Raw genomic sequence first — 13,393 nt, forward strand, 5'->3', positions numbered from 1 at the left:
AGGCGGTTACTGGGATTGGACAAAAATATTCCAGCATCACTGGCAGGCCACTGAACCGGGACTTGGCTTTGCGAGGTGCGGGGAGAATGCTGGCGTTGCGTAGACCACCCTGTGCCTGGGTCTTTGTCCCTGAAGGTCAGTCTGTTGCAGGGAGTTTCATCAGACGGCAGCGGGGTTAAAGGTGAGGCGCAGGCGCATCGTCGGCCTTCCCCGAGAGAGGGGGCGGCACCGTAACGCGGGCATTGTGTTCCGTGAAATCTCTTGCTTTTGTGGGTGCGGGTGTAAGGCGCTCCTTCCCTCCCTCCCTCCCTCCGCTAGCCTGCAAGGTGTAGCGTCTGCTCAGCCCGCCGAAGCCTCGAAGCCGAGGGATGGTCGTTATGTGCATATCACAAGTCCTGGTTGTGAAACCACTGTGGCCAGTTAGACAAATCCGAAGACTATTAATAGTGGCTGGTGGTGTCGTGGTTACTTGAAATGACCAGGAGACGCAGAGAATTCTTCGAGAAGTTTAAACCTTTATTGGCAAAGAAAGGCTGAGGCAATCAATGAACGTCACCGAAAGCCCACCGAGCTCCGGTGTACAGCATTCTTTATAGTAATTTCTTATCTCAGTTACATTTCGGTTTCATCAGCATACCCAATCAAGTTTTAATTGCATATCATCTATTCATTAACTAATCAATCGCTCTTGCCCAGCTCTCGGTGCGCCACCATTATGTTTCACCCGTTCGCATTGGGGCCTTATTCCTGGCCAAGGTTATCTTTTCCAGACAACCTCCCTCACATTACATTCCTGCTTGTACCATCCTGTCCGCCACCGTTATCTCGTACTAAACAAAGGCTGAGTGTAATACATGGGGTATATTTCAGCTAATAGTGTTGCTAGCTAAACAGGTGTTCTTTAACTGCCACGGTATGTAGCTAAGGGAATACAAGGTATCTAGTAAAACAATACATAGCAAAATACGTCTAGTAAAATAATAAATAGTAATATTCAGTACATAGGAGTGATTACATAGTGTAGTAAATAAATAGCTAGTACACGGTGATTATATTTCAGGTATATTTCTCAATAGTGGGCACACGCTGCCCAGAGGAAGGCAATTGCAGAAAATTTGCCAAGAGCAACCATGGTCATGAGGTCTTCATCGCCTACGTCACACACGACACAGCACATAATGATGATGATCTGGCACTAGTACAGCAAAAGACAAAAATCATTGTAAATCACAAAAATAAATACAGTGGATTCCAGTTAATTGGGACACCTATTAACCTAGACCATGACATTTTGGCCCAGTTAAACAGCTGCCCCAATTTGCCAAAGTTTTATGGAGACAGTTTTAAAAAGTTATCAAAAGCTGTTTGAGTAACAAATTATGTATTTAGTTGAAGCATAGAACAAATGTGAACATGACGGTGCTATAAAACTATATTAGTTCCCAAGTTATCAGAGGAATTAAGTTTTTTTGATTGTAAATGAACAAATCAGCTTAGACACCTAGTGCAGATAATGGATTGCCTTCATGTGATGCTTTTGACAATTGCACTCTCAGAATCTTCATTTTCTTTATAGACTACTTATGCATTCAAAACTTTCCTATATTAATTTCAAATCAGCTAGTAGTCCATTGATGCTCTGGGAAACCGCTAAGGCCTATGCAGGGGGATTAATTAATCTCTTTCTTTGCTGGTCAGAAGCGACAAGCTGTGGAACAGCAGCGCCTAGTGGAAGCATGGCTTGTGGCAGCTGAAAAGAATTATATTACTAAGCCTTCTGCAGCCAAGTTACAGAAGATCGCAGCCCTACACTGTACACTGATCTCTTTATTTTCACAGGCAGCCAAAAGAAAATTGACATTTGCTAAACAACAATTGTTTGAACATGGTGAAAAACCAGGTAGGTATTTAGCTAGAAAGAAAAATGGCTCTCAGACTATTACTTCAATTAGGGATGAGACAAAAGCCCTCACTAGTAATTCTAAAATGATTAATCTGTTTTGGAATTTTTATTTTAAATTGTATTAATCTGAGCAATGTAATGATGGACAATCTAGGATGGAGTCCCTTTTCAGGAATTTAGATCTCCTAGGCATTTCTTCTGAACAAGAGTCCCTCCTCAATGCTCCGTTATTTATACATGAGATACAAGAAGCTGTGAGACAGCTCCAAAGTGGGAAGACCCTTGGTCCTGATAGACTCACTAGTGAATTCTATAAAAAGTTCATAGGGTTATTATGAGAGCCTATGCTAAACATGTTTAATTATGCATTTAACTGATCTCCTCCCATCATCATTGAGAGAAGCTAATATCTCCCTAATTCTTAAAAAAGGAAAGAGCCCTGAAGATTGTGCCTCCTCTAGGCCTATTTCATTGTCAATTGTTGACTTTAAAATCTTTTCTAAAACCTTTTATCATAAAAGAGGATCAAACAGGTTTTGTAAAAGGCCGTAGATCATCTAACAATATGAGAAGATTACTTAATGTGATTCAGGCACGTCAGCAACAGACAGTGGACGGCTCGGTTGTTTCCTTAGATGCAGAAAAGGCCTTTGATCGTGTCGAATGGCCGTATCTTTTTTCACTTTAGAATGATTAATGGGTGAAGGTTCTTTGTAATGACCCTTTGGCTGCGATTTTCATAATAGTATTAAGTCAGATAATTTTAGTATTTTGAGGGGCAGCCGGCAGGGCTGCCCTTTATCACCACTATTTTTTACACTAGTGATCGAGCAGTTGGCTGATGTTATTTGGCGAGACTCCAAAATATCTGCCCCAGACATAGGGCTAAAGTCACATAAAATTACATTGTATGTGGATGATGTTCGAATTTTCTTATCAATCCCTGCTATATCAGTGCGTCACCTTACACAATGCATCCATTCATTTAGCGCCTTTTCAGGTTATAAAATCAACTTTAGTAAATCAGAAGCTATGCCTCTGGGGAATCTGCAGCAGGTACCTGACAGTGTCGTGGTGTCTCGTGCCCCACAAACGACCAGGAGACGCAGAAGATACTTCAAGAAGTATTAAACTTTAAATTGCAAATCAAAGCTGAGACAGTCATTGAGCTAGTCCGGGGGTCCATTTGTGGCTCTTTCACCTCTGTGCTGCGGCTCCCTGTGGCTTTGGGAAATAATTGGTCAGTATTTAATTAAAATGTATTTTATGTTAGTTTGTTAGCTTTTGAAATGTAATTATGGTGATCTTGTACAACCTAAGTGTAGCGACACATTTCCTGCCACATCATAAAACGGCTCACAATTAGCCAGCATTCCGGCTAAGGGAGATAGCCTACGGGGGTTTGTGAGTACGCGTCTTTTGCAGCATCTGCGTCCATGGGGGCTGGGTTGAGGGAAGCTGAAAAGCAAGGCTGTTTAGTTCGAATAAAGCTATCTTTGACTGCAGTTTACTGACACCGCTACAACGTGTTTTTATCGCTGGCTGTCCAGACGGAAGGTGCTGAAACGCTTTGTCGCGTGTCTGGAAGAAGTGAAAACTTTCCTGGGCAGCAAAGGGCTCACCTTTCCTGAGCTGGAACAGCCAGAGTGGCTGGAAAAGCTACACTTCATGGTAGACATGACAGCGCACCTGAACACGCTGAACACAGCTCTTCAGGGGAAAGGACGTACAGCCCTGCACATGTTGGAGGATGTTTTGGCATTCGAGCGCAAGTTGACAGTGCTTGCCAGAGATTTACAGAAAGGCACTTTGTCTCACTTCCCCAATTTGAGAGAGTTCAAACAAGGTCACGACATGATAATTTCGGAGTATTTACATTCTGCAATCATCGCAATGCAAACATCGTTTGGGAAACGCTTCTGTGAGTTCAGAGAGGAAAAAAACACATTATCCTTCCCGGTCACTCCCTTAAGCATCGATCCTTCCCTACTGAATACGACTGCATTGGCAGGTGTGAGTCAACCTGATCTTGAGATGGAACTGGCCGACATAGCCGACAAAGACATATGGGTGTCCAAGTTTAGACGCTTGACAGCAGACCTTGAAGATGTTGCCCGTCAGAAGGCCGTTCTTGCTCAGAAACACAAATGGAGTGATATTGAAAACCTCACAGATGACAGCTTGCGATCCTGTGTAAAGATGAAGGTGACATCATACAGCCCTGATGTGCAGACGCTGTGCGCTGAGGTCCAGGAGCAGAAATCCCATTAACCAAGTATGATAAATATTTTAATTGCCTATTATTTTACTCATATTCATATTTTTTCATTGTTCAGTGAAATAGTCCTTTCATTTTTCAGGATGACAGCTGGCTGACGTTATTTTTGGTTTGCTGCTGGCGGAAAATTTAAGTTCGGCGTTTTTCATAAATACAAGAAGGACTCAAATAGACATTGAATATTTTACTTAAAAGTAACTTTCAACCCAACGTCTTTTTTTCGGAGTTCAAAATGTTTTTGTTGCATGCAGAAATGTAATTTCGTTTTCTCTGCAGGAGTTCATCAATTTCATAAATGCAACACATTATAGTTTGTTTATACATAGCATAAAGGCAAAAAAAACGTTGTATGCAGTGTTATTTCATTTTAAATGTCAAACGGGTTTTGCGGCTCCCAGTGTTTTCTTTTCTGTGGGAAACGGGTCCAAGTGGCTCTTTCAGTGGTAAAGGTTGCTGACCCCTGAGCTAGTCGCTGATTGCCCACCGATCCTTGTACATAGCATTTTTTATAGCAATCTCCTGGTTTAGTTGCATTAGCATATCCAATCGGTCTACAGTTGCGTATCACAAGTACATCCGTCTCTATTGTTTCTACCCATTGACTTAATCATGTTCTAATCTACATCTCTTAGCTACCTCTCATTAATACACCATTGTCTTCTACATTCTTAAGATTTCATTCTCCTGCTAAATTGGGTACATGCATAGCAAATAGCAAGCTCAAACTACATAATCTACACCTGCATAATCTATAGCCTGCATGCCCTTTTTCCATTTCTCTTTCCTGAATCTGATCTGTGATGTCTCCTATCCAAAAGACATTAGCCTTCTTGTCTTCTCGCTCTATCAATTGAGCCCCTGCTCTTTCCACACTCAGCCCATTTCTGGTGCATTCTAATTTTAATTCCAGTTTCAATAAGGCATCTCTGCCTAACAAATTAATCGGAGTTCCTTTAAATACTAGCACCGGCAAAACAATTCCTTTATTTCCCCTTCTCAACTGCACTGGAGCCGTGCACTGTGTCAACAGTGTTTTCCCCGAGAACCCTGCTGTCTTAATAAACTTTCCTAACATGGGAAGGTGAAGGGCATACTGTGGCTGTACACAAGTGTACGTGGCTCCAGTATCTATCATCATTGGTGTCAGTTGCCCTTCTAACATAACCTGAACAATGGGTTCCTCGTCTGCCTCCCTTGTTATCATTGGGTAATGTCCCTTCCCACTCGAGTTCTCGGGGCACCCCTAATACCTCGCTTAGGGGTTCACAGGTCCGCTTGGGCCTGTGGGGGCTGGTCCTTGGCTAAACTTTAGTTCCCTTCTTATCGGTTCTTGCTCGTGTGTAACAGGCCATGGTGTAAACAGACAATCTCTTCTCATGTGACCTGGCTGATTACATCACCAGCACAATCCCTCTACCTCTTTTTCCCCCTGTTTCCTCACTGGTCCCCTCTGCCCATAGCTCCTCTGTCCCCCTCCTTGGGACTTCCAGTCCTGTCTGGGCTGTTTGAATTTAATCTGTTCCTGATAGGGCATTTGTGGGAATGCTCCTCCAAAGACGTTGATTATGGGCATGGGGTTTTCCGGCCATTGTCTTACAGTATGATCGGTTCCTCCATATAGCGGTGCTTCATCCAGTTCGATGGCTGTACTTGGTTCGGTGGTTGCTGGCAGCATCTTTTTGCTTTTCTCTTTTTCCTTCTTTTTGAGTTCTTCGAGCTGCATTTGTATTAACTTTCTTTGCACCTCTTCCTGCTGCTCAGCTGACCTTCATTTGTCTTTCCGGCATTTCTCAACCACATGGACTACATTGTCTCTAAATTCTTGTGGGGTCATTGATGTCAGCCCAACCACTTCCTCCAGTTTGGATTTTACTTGCGGAGACATTGCATCCAAAATGCTATGTCGGAACAGTGTGGTGATAAATAAGCTATTTTCCACCTCTTGCTCAGTCTCCAGTCTCCACCTTTCCAACTGGTTTTCTACGTAGGCTGCTGGGTTTTCAGTGTCTCCCAGTGGATCCCCCTTTAAGGCTTTGGGGTCCACTTTGGGTGGATAAAGCTTCCTGAGGGCCTGCCATACCCTCTGCCTCACTCTGTCAAACCCGTCTCCATCAGTTCTCGGGTCGTTCGAGTTTACTATGCCAGCCATTTCCATTATTTTGTTAAATTTGGAGGTTCCCATCAACCTTATCAATAGTGCCATAGCCAATAATTGTCCCGCAGTTTCTTCTTCAAAGGCTCTAATCCATTTCCCTGCTCCTTCATGTAGATTGGGCAGAGTGTTTTTCAGCCCTTCTAGGTCCTGGGATCCCCAAGGGATATACTGCACTTGTCCTGATCCTTTAACTAACAACGGCATCATTCTTCCTCCTTCTTCTCACCTGCCCTGGCTCTCCTCCTCACCTGACTCCCCACCTGTCTCAGGGTATGTCTTTACTGCCTCCCACACAAATTTCTCCGGGGTTCTCTTCTTCCCTCCGTCTCCCTGTGAAGTCCTTCCTTTCTGTCTTGAATCAATACTTGGTTGGCCCCTGGAGTATTTTTCGCATCTCCTCTGGCAATCCCCTCTCAGTAACTTATCTAGCTCTCCCTCTACTTCCGCAAGTCACTCCCCTACTGCCTCCTTCTGCTCTTCTAGGCTTCTGCCTCCTACCTCTTCCCCACAAATTCTCACATCCTCTCTCTCTCTCAATTTAACTCTTGCTCCTCCAATGAGTCACCTCTTTCTTCCTGTCCATGTCTGTACACCTGAAGCAGGGACTCCTCATGATCCTTACTCGTGCTTGATTCCCTTCTCTCTTGTGTTTCTCCAAGACTCTCATCTCCTATCTTTTTTCCACTTCCTCTTGAATGCCTCATCTCTTCCTGCCCTGATGAGCCACTTTCTTTTCTAGTCTGTTCATTTCTATGGTATAACCGATACTCCTCATACTCCTTTTCCTCTCTCAAGTATTTCATCCGTTCGATCTCTTCTTCCATTTCTCTCTTTGCCTGTTCCACCTTTATCCTTTCTGCCTGTATCTCCTTCCATATCGCCGCTTTTCCCTTCTCGTATTGTCTTCTTTCCTCCTCATTATCCCAAACTTGTACTTCTCCCTGCATGTTTACTGTTCCTGTCAGCAGGGGGCACTGCTTAGGGGTTCCTTCCTCATTATAGGGAGGGGGCTTTTCTGTTTCTTTCACATCCGGGTACGGAGCTGAAGCCAGCTTCTCACTGTACCTTCCTCTCTCTCTAACAGGCTGTTTCTCCAGCACCTTAGTGTCTTCCTCGCTTGTAATCAATATTCTACCTGACCTCCTCAGCCTTTCTCCCTCCATTCTGAAGAGTTTTAGCACTTCCATTTCTCATTCTCTTTTTTGCCCTCTTCTTAGATTTATCTTTTGGTTTGTAATTTTTAATTAGTCCCTCCATTTCTGCGCACAAGTTTACATCAAACGTTCCTTCTCTTGGCCACTTTGTGACCAGGTTTTTGGTTCTTTTTTTCCATTTTTCTGAAGTTTTTGTGATCTCATATTTATTTACCGGGAATTTTTTGCTCAGAATCTCTACTACCATTCCTTTACCTGTCATGTTATTCTCTCTTTTTAAGGTATTTCAGAGATTCACAGTTCGTTTACTGGATAATATTATTTACTCTAATTCTATGCCTAGTCTATCGTCTATCTAGCAGCGTTTTAAACTATATATTGGACTGTCCTTGTTTCCTATTCTGTTCTGCCCGTACAGACCTCTATTCAGAGCGGTATCCACAGAACTTTCTCTTTGCACCTCGTCTATTCAGACCCTTATCTCTTAAGGCGGTATCCACGAGGATTTTCTCTATTTTCCTTTCTGGGCCCATTCAGACCTTTGTTTCATATGAAGTGGTATCCACAGGGATTTTCTCTTTGCACCTCGTCTATTCAGACCCTTATCTCTTAAGGCGGTATCCACGAGGATTTTCTCTATTTTCCTTTCTGGGCCCATTCAGACCTTCGTTTCATATGAAGTGGTATCCACAGGGATTTTCTCTTTGCACCTCGTCTATTCAGACCCTTATCTCTTAAGGCGGTATCCATGAGGATTTTCTTTATTTTCCCTTTCCCTGCCCGTTCAGATCTTCGTTTTATACGAAGCGGTATCCACAGAGATTTACCAACACCATGTGGAATTTTTCTTAACTTAACTTCTTATTAGCTTATTTGTACTTACCCTCACTGCAGTGTTCTTGATCAATCCTCTGAGCCTCCTGTTAACCCCCAATTCTGCCAGATTCTTTGGACCGGAGAGACCCTTCGGCAGTAGTTCCACACTTCTGAGACTCCAAGACCTCCCCAAAATCAATAGAATTCTTAGTCCAAATTGTTGCAAAAAGCGCTTACCTTTTGTTTGGGTGCACCCTTAATTCTGTAGGCCTTGTGGGGGTCCCTAGAGGACTAGGAAGCGTCCCCAATCTGCCGTTTCCTTTCCGCGGGTCTCTTTCCGGTCCTGCCGCGGTCGCCAATTTTGTCGTGGTTTCTCGTGCCTCACTAACGACCAGGAGATGCAGAAGATTCTTCAAGAAGTATTAAAATTTAATTTGCAAATCAAAGCTGCGACAGTCAGTGAGCTAGTCGCTGATTGCCCACCAATCCTTGTACAAAGCATGTTTTATAGCAATCTCCTGGTTTAGTTGTATTAGCATATCCAATCGGTCTATTGGTGCGTATCACAAGTACATCCACCACTATTGTTTCTACCCATTGACTTATTCATGTTCTAATCTACATCTCTTAGCTACCTCTCAATAACACACCATTGTCTTCTACATTCTTAAGATTTCATTCTCCTACTAAATTGGGTACATGCATAGCAAATAGCAAGTTCAAACTACATAATCTACATCTCTTAGCTTCCTCTTATTAACACACCATTGTCTTCTACATTCCTAAGATTTCATTCTCTAGTAAATAGCAAGTTGCAACTTTTATACTCAAATAACAGTCAGGGTGTTTTCCCCTTTAAATGGTTGCAGACAGGTTTTGTTTGCTTAGGCATATTTATCACACCTACGTTTGATTGATTGTTCAAAGCTAACTTTACACAGTTATTTGACAAAATCAAACAGGATCTTGAGCGATGGAGCACTCTTCCCATTTCTTGGCTTGGCTGAATATCCTTGCTCAAAGTTAACATTCTTCCTCGTCTGCTCTACCCAATACAACTGATTCCAGTCATTTTCACCCAACAAACACTTAAAAAAATAAGTGGTTGGTTTGGTTTCTTTCATTTGGAACAAAAAAAGGCCCTGTAATAAAATGTCTAAGTTTCAGCTTCCCAGTGGTCTAGGGGGGTCTGGATTTTCCGGACATCAAAAAATATAGATTAAGTTCCTTTCTATCATATGTGGTTGACTGGGTTTGCAGGGATCTCTCATCAATTTGGCTGGACATTGAAGCCTCACAAACAAAATGCCCTCTTATTAATTTGCTTTTCCTCAATAAAATGAAATTAGTTAAGGAATATTGTCACAATCCAATAATAATTAACACAATCGGGGCTTGGAGGGCAGTGCGACAAATTGAGGGCAATGCAGTGAAAATATCACCCTTCCCTCCAATAACTGGCAGTCCAGATTTTCAACCTGGCATACCAGATCCTGGTTTTAAACTTTGGGTTTCTAAGGGTATTTTCCATCTAGGAGATTTCTTTGATGAAGGAACGATGATGTCTTTTAGTCAAGTAGTGCAGAAATTTAACATACCCAACAAGGACCTTTTTCGTTTCCTTCAGATAAGAGATTATATGCAGAAAAAAACATCATTGTTAACTGATTTCTATAGTTCTGACATCGAAGAGAGGGTGTTTTACTCTAAGGGTGAAGTCTCCATTAGTACTTTTTACAGCATCCTGAGGGAATGTTCTTGTGGAGAGGCTGAGCAGCTGGGAAGGGTTTGGGAGGGAGAGCTCTGAGCAGAAATTACAGCTGAAGCATGGGAAGACATCTGTGATAATGCAAAGAAATTTCAGTTTGTAATAGAACTAAAGCATTGCAACTCAAAATTCTGCATCAGACTCCATCGGACTCCAGATTGTCTCTCGAAATTTAAGATGGGGGTTTCTCCAATGTGTTCTAAATGTAAAGTAAATACTGGAACTTTCACCCACGCTTTTTGGACTTGTCCCAAACTTCAGGCATACTGGAGTGATATTTTGGGTGAAATGGAAAAGATTCTGAAGATGGAGCTGGAACTTGACCCAGTGTCTTTTCTTTTAGGCTTACCCAGCAGTTGTATTATTAATGCACATCAGAAAAAACTTTTCAACATCCTGACTTTTTGTGCGAGGAAGAACATCTTATTTTTTAATATCTGATATTCAGATATTTTAATATCTGCTAAGGCCCCTAGACATTCTGGTTGGCATAAATTAATCATGGAATACATTCCTTTGGACTTCTTGTCATGTACGGTACACTTATAAACAAACAGTTTTCATAAAACATGGCAACCTTTTCTACAATATGTAGGGGTAAACCTGTCTGCTATACTAATAAGAGCTTTTGTATAGGATGTTGTGGTGATGTCTATACTTTGATGGAAGTGCTCTGATGCTGATATCTGAGGGGAAGAAATGTAAATGTACCTGGAAAGTTGAAAGTTTTGTTATACTAAAAAAAAATTAAAAATCTTCATTGTAACATTCAAGATGATTGTTGATACTTTCAACTTTTTCATATTTCTTAACTTGTGTTGGCGCGTGGCCAAGTGGTTAAGGCGTTCGTCTAGTGATCTGAAGGTCACTAGTTCAAGCCTTGGCTGAGGCTGCGTGTGTGTCCTTGAGCAAGGCACTTAACCACACATTGCTCTGTGATGACACCAGTGCCACGCTTATTTGGGTCCTAATGCCCTTCCTTTGGACAACATCGGTGGCGTGGAGAGGGGAGACTTGCAGCTTGGGCAACTGCTGGTCTTCCATAAAAAAAACCCTGCCCACGCTTGCACCCTGAAAACTTTCCAAGGCACAAATCCATGGTCTATCGAGACTAATGGAGGCCTACCCTAGTTCCTAACTTGTTGAAATAGTGAAATCATTTCATTTTCACTCCTGGCCGTTTCTGGCAGCTGCAAGCTCGAAACCGTCGTGAGTAAAATGGCTCTGAATCGTCTGACTGCTTTATTTCTCATCAACTCTCAGCGACAAAAATCACTTTTTTGAAAATGAGCACGTGCAACTGATGCTATTTAAAAACTGTAACTCAGCACAGTGAGTGTAGTGGCCACACAACTGGCAACAGTCTCCTGTGTCAATTAACTAGCCTAGAACCCCAAATAAACAAAGGGAATTCCAGCTACTTTCTTCATCAGTTTTTGTTCTTTAAGAGTTATCCTAAGTAAACTACTGCCCTGATTAACTGATGGCCCAATCCACTGCAGTGCAAGACAGATAATGAGGTAGCACTCATGGACCATTCAGAAACCCTATGGCAGAGAGCTGTTGAAATGTTGAGCTTGGCACCCAGGCTCCTATACCTCTTCCTAGATGGTAGTAACCCATACACAAAACATTAGCTGCTGGAAACACAAGGCTGCAGATATCTGAATCTGGAGCAAAATTCCTTGGTACGCAGGAGATTGAAGGAAGGCTTAATAGAGATATAAAAGATCACGAGGAGAACAAACTTCTTCCTATGGAGGGGTTGTTAAAAATAAGAGGAAATAGATTAAAGATCGGATATGAGAAATTTAAAATATCCTTTCATGCGAGCCAGTGCTTCCCCTGAGAAACTATCCAGTGATCCCAATGTGGGCTCCTCTATGTTGGAGAGAGTCAATGTAAATTGGAAGGCCGCTTTGTCGAGCACCCCTGCTCCATCTGCACAAAGTGGAATTTCCCAGTGGCCAACCATTTTAATTCCTATCCCCACTCCCATTCCAACATGTCAGTCCACGGCCTCTTTTTCTGCCACAATGAGGTCACACTCAGGGTGGGGGAGCAACTCCACGTTTTGCCTTATGTGGTGTCTAACTGTTGGCAGGAATATCCATTTCTCCAACCTCCAGTAATATTGTTCCCCTCCCCTCTTCTTCTATTCCCCACTCTGGCCTCTTGTCTCTTCTCCTCTGAGTCCTGGTCTGGGCTCAAAACGTTGACTGTACTCTTTACTGTAGATGCTGCCTTGCCTGCTGAGTTCTTCCAGCATTTTGTGTGTGTCACCTCTGCTCCTCATTTGTCTTTCACCTCCCCCTGGTGCCCCCCTCCTTCCCTTTCTCCCATGGTCCACTCTCCTATCAGATTCCTTCTTTTCCTGACCTTTATCTTTTCCACCTACCTTCTCCCAGCTTCTAACTTCATCCCCCCCTCCACTATACATCTGGGTTCACCCATTACCTTCTGGCTAATCCTCTTTCCTTTCCCCTTCTTATTCTGGCACGTGCCCCCTTCCTTTCCCATCCTGATGAAGGGTCTCGGCCCAAAATGTTGAACTGTTCAGTCATATAGATGCTTCCTGACCTGTTAAGTTCCTCCAGGAATGTGTGTGTTATTCTACATCATCTGATCCAGCAGAATGTCACTTCTTTCTGAGTTTATTTTATTTTTTTAACCAACAGAGCTATTGCATCCCATCCCTCTGCCTATCCTTTTGATACAATGTGCATCCTTAGAAGTTTAGCTCCCAACTATGACCTTCAGCCACATTTGTGATGCCCACCACATCATACATGCTAATCTCTTAACTCTGCTAACTCCTCCACCTTATTCCGTATACAGCATGCATTCAAGTACACCTCCAGTCCAGTTTCCATCAGCCTTTGTGATGCCATGTTACACTTTAACTCAAACCACTGACTGCAGTTTTGCCCAATTATCTGCCTGTCCTTCCTCACTGTCTCACTACACACTGCATCTGCTTGTATACCAACTGCCCCACCCTCTGGTTCCCATCACCCTGCAAATTTAGGTTAAACCCTTCCCATCAGCTACAGCAAACCTGCCTGCAAGGATATCGATCCCCCTTGAGTCCAGGTGTAACCTGCCTTTTTTGTACAGGTCCATACCTTCTTCAGTAGAGATCCCAGTACTCCCTGCACCAGTTCCTCAGCCACACACTTACCTGTCAAATCATCCTATTCTTACCCTAACACATGGCACTGGCAGCACACCTGAGATTACTACCCTAGAGGTCCTGCTTTACATCTTTCCACCCAACTCCCAATATTCACTCTCAGCACCTCATCTTTCCCTGCCCATG

The 13,393-nt window shown here is 43.0% G+C and overlaps 1 long non-coding RNA gene across 1 annotated transcript in view; it reads left to right on the forward strand.

Moving 5' to 3' along the window:
- Window positions 1–33: 33 nt before the first annotated feature.
- The window catches only part of LOC132405318 (uncharacterized), a 28,940-nt gene continuing 15,580 nt past the window's right edge, over window positions 34–13,393 (forward strand). Inside the window, exons 1-2 of the long non-coding RNA XR_009515813.1 lie at window positions 34–181; window positions 1,840–1,900. This is a non-coding gene — a long non-coding RNA (uncharacterized LOC132405318). The remainder of the gene's footprint in view (window positions 182–1,839; window positions 1,901–13,393) is intronic.

The sequence above is a fragment of the Hypanus sabinus genome, chromosome 15 (assembly GCF_030144855.1).
Source record: "Hypanus sabinus isolate sHypSab1 chromosome 15, sHypSab1.hap1, whole genome shotgun sequence".
Classification (NCBI taxonomy): Eukaryota; Metazoa; Chordata; class Chondrichthyes; order Myliobatiformes; family Dasyatidae; genus Hypanus; species Hypanus sabinus.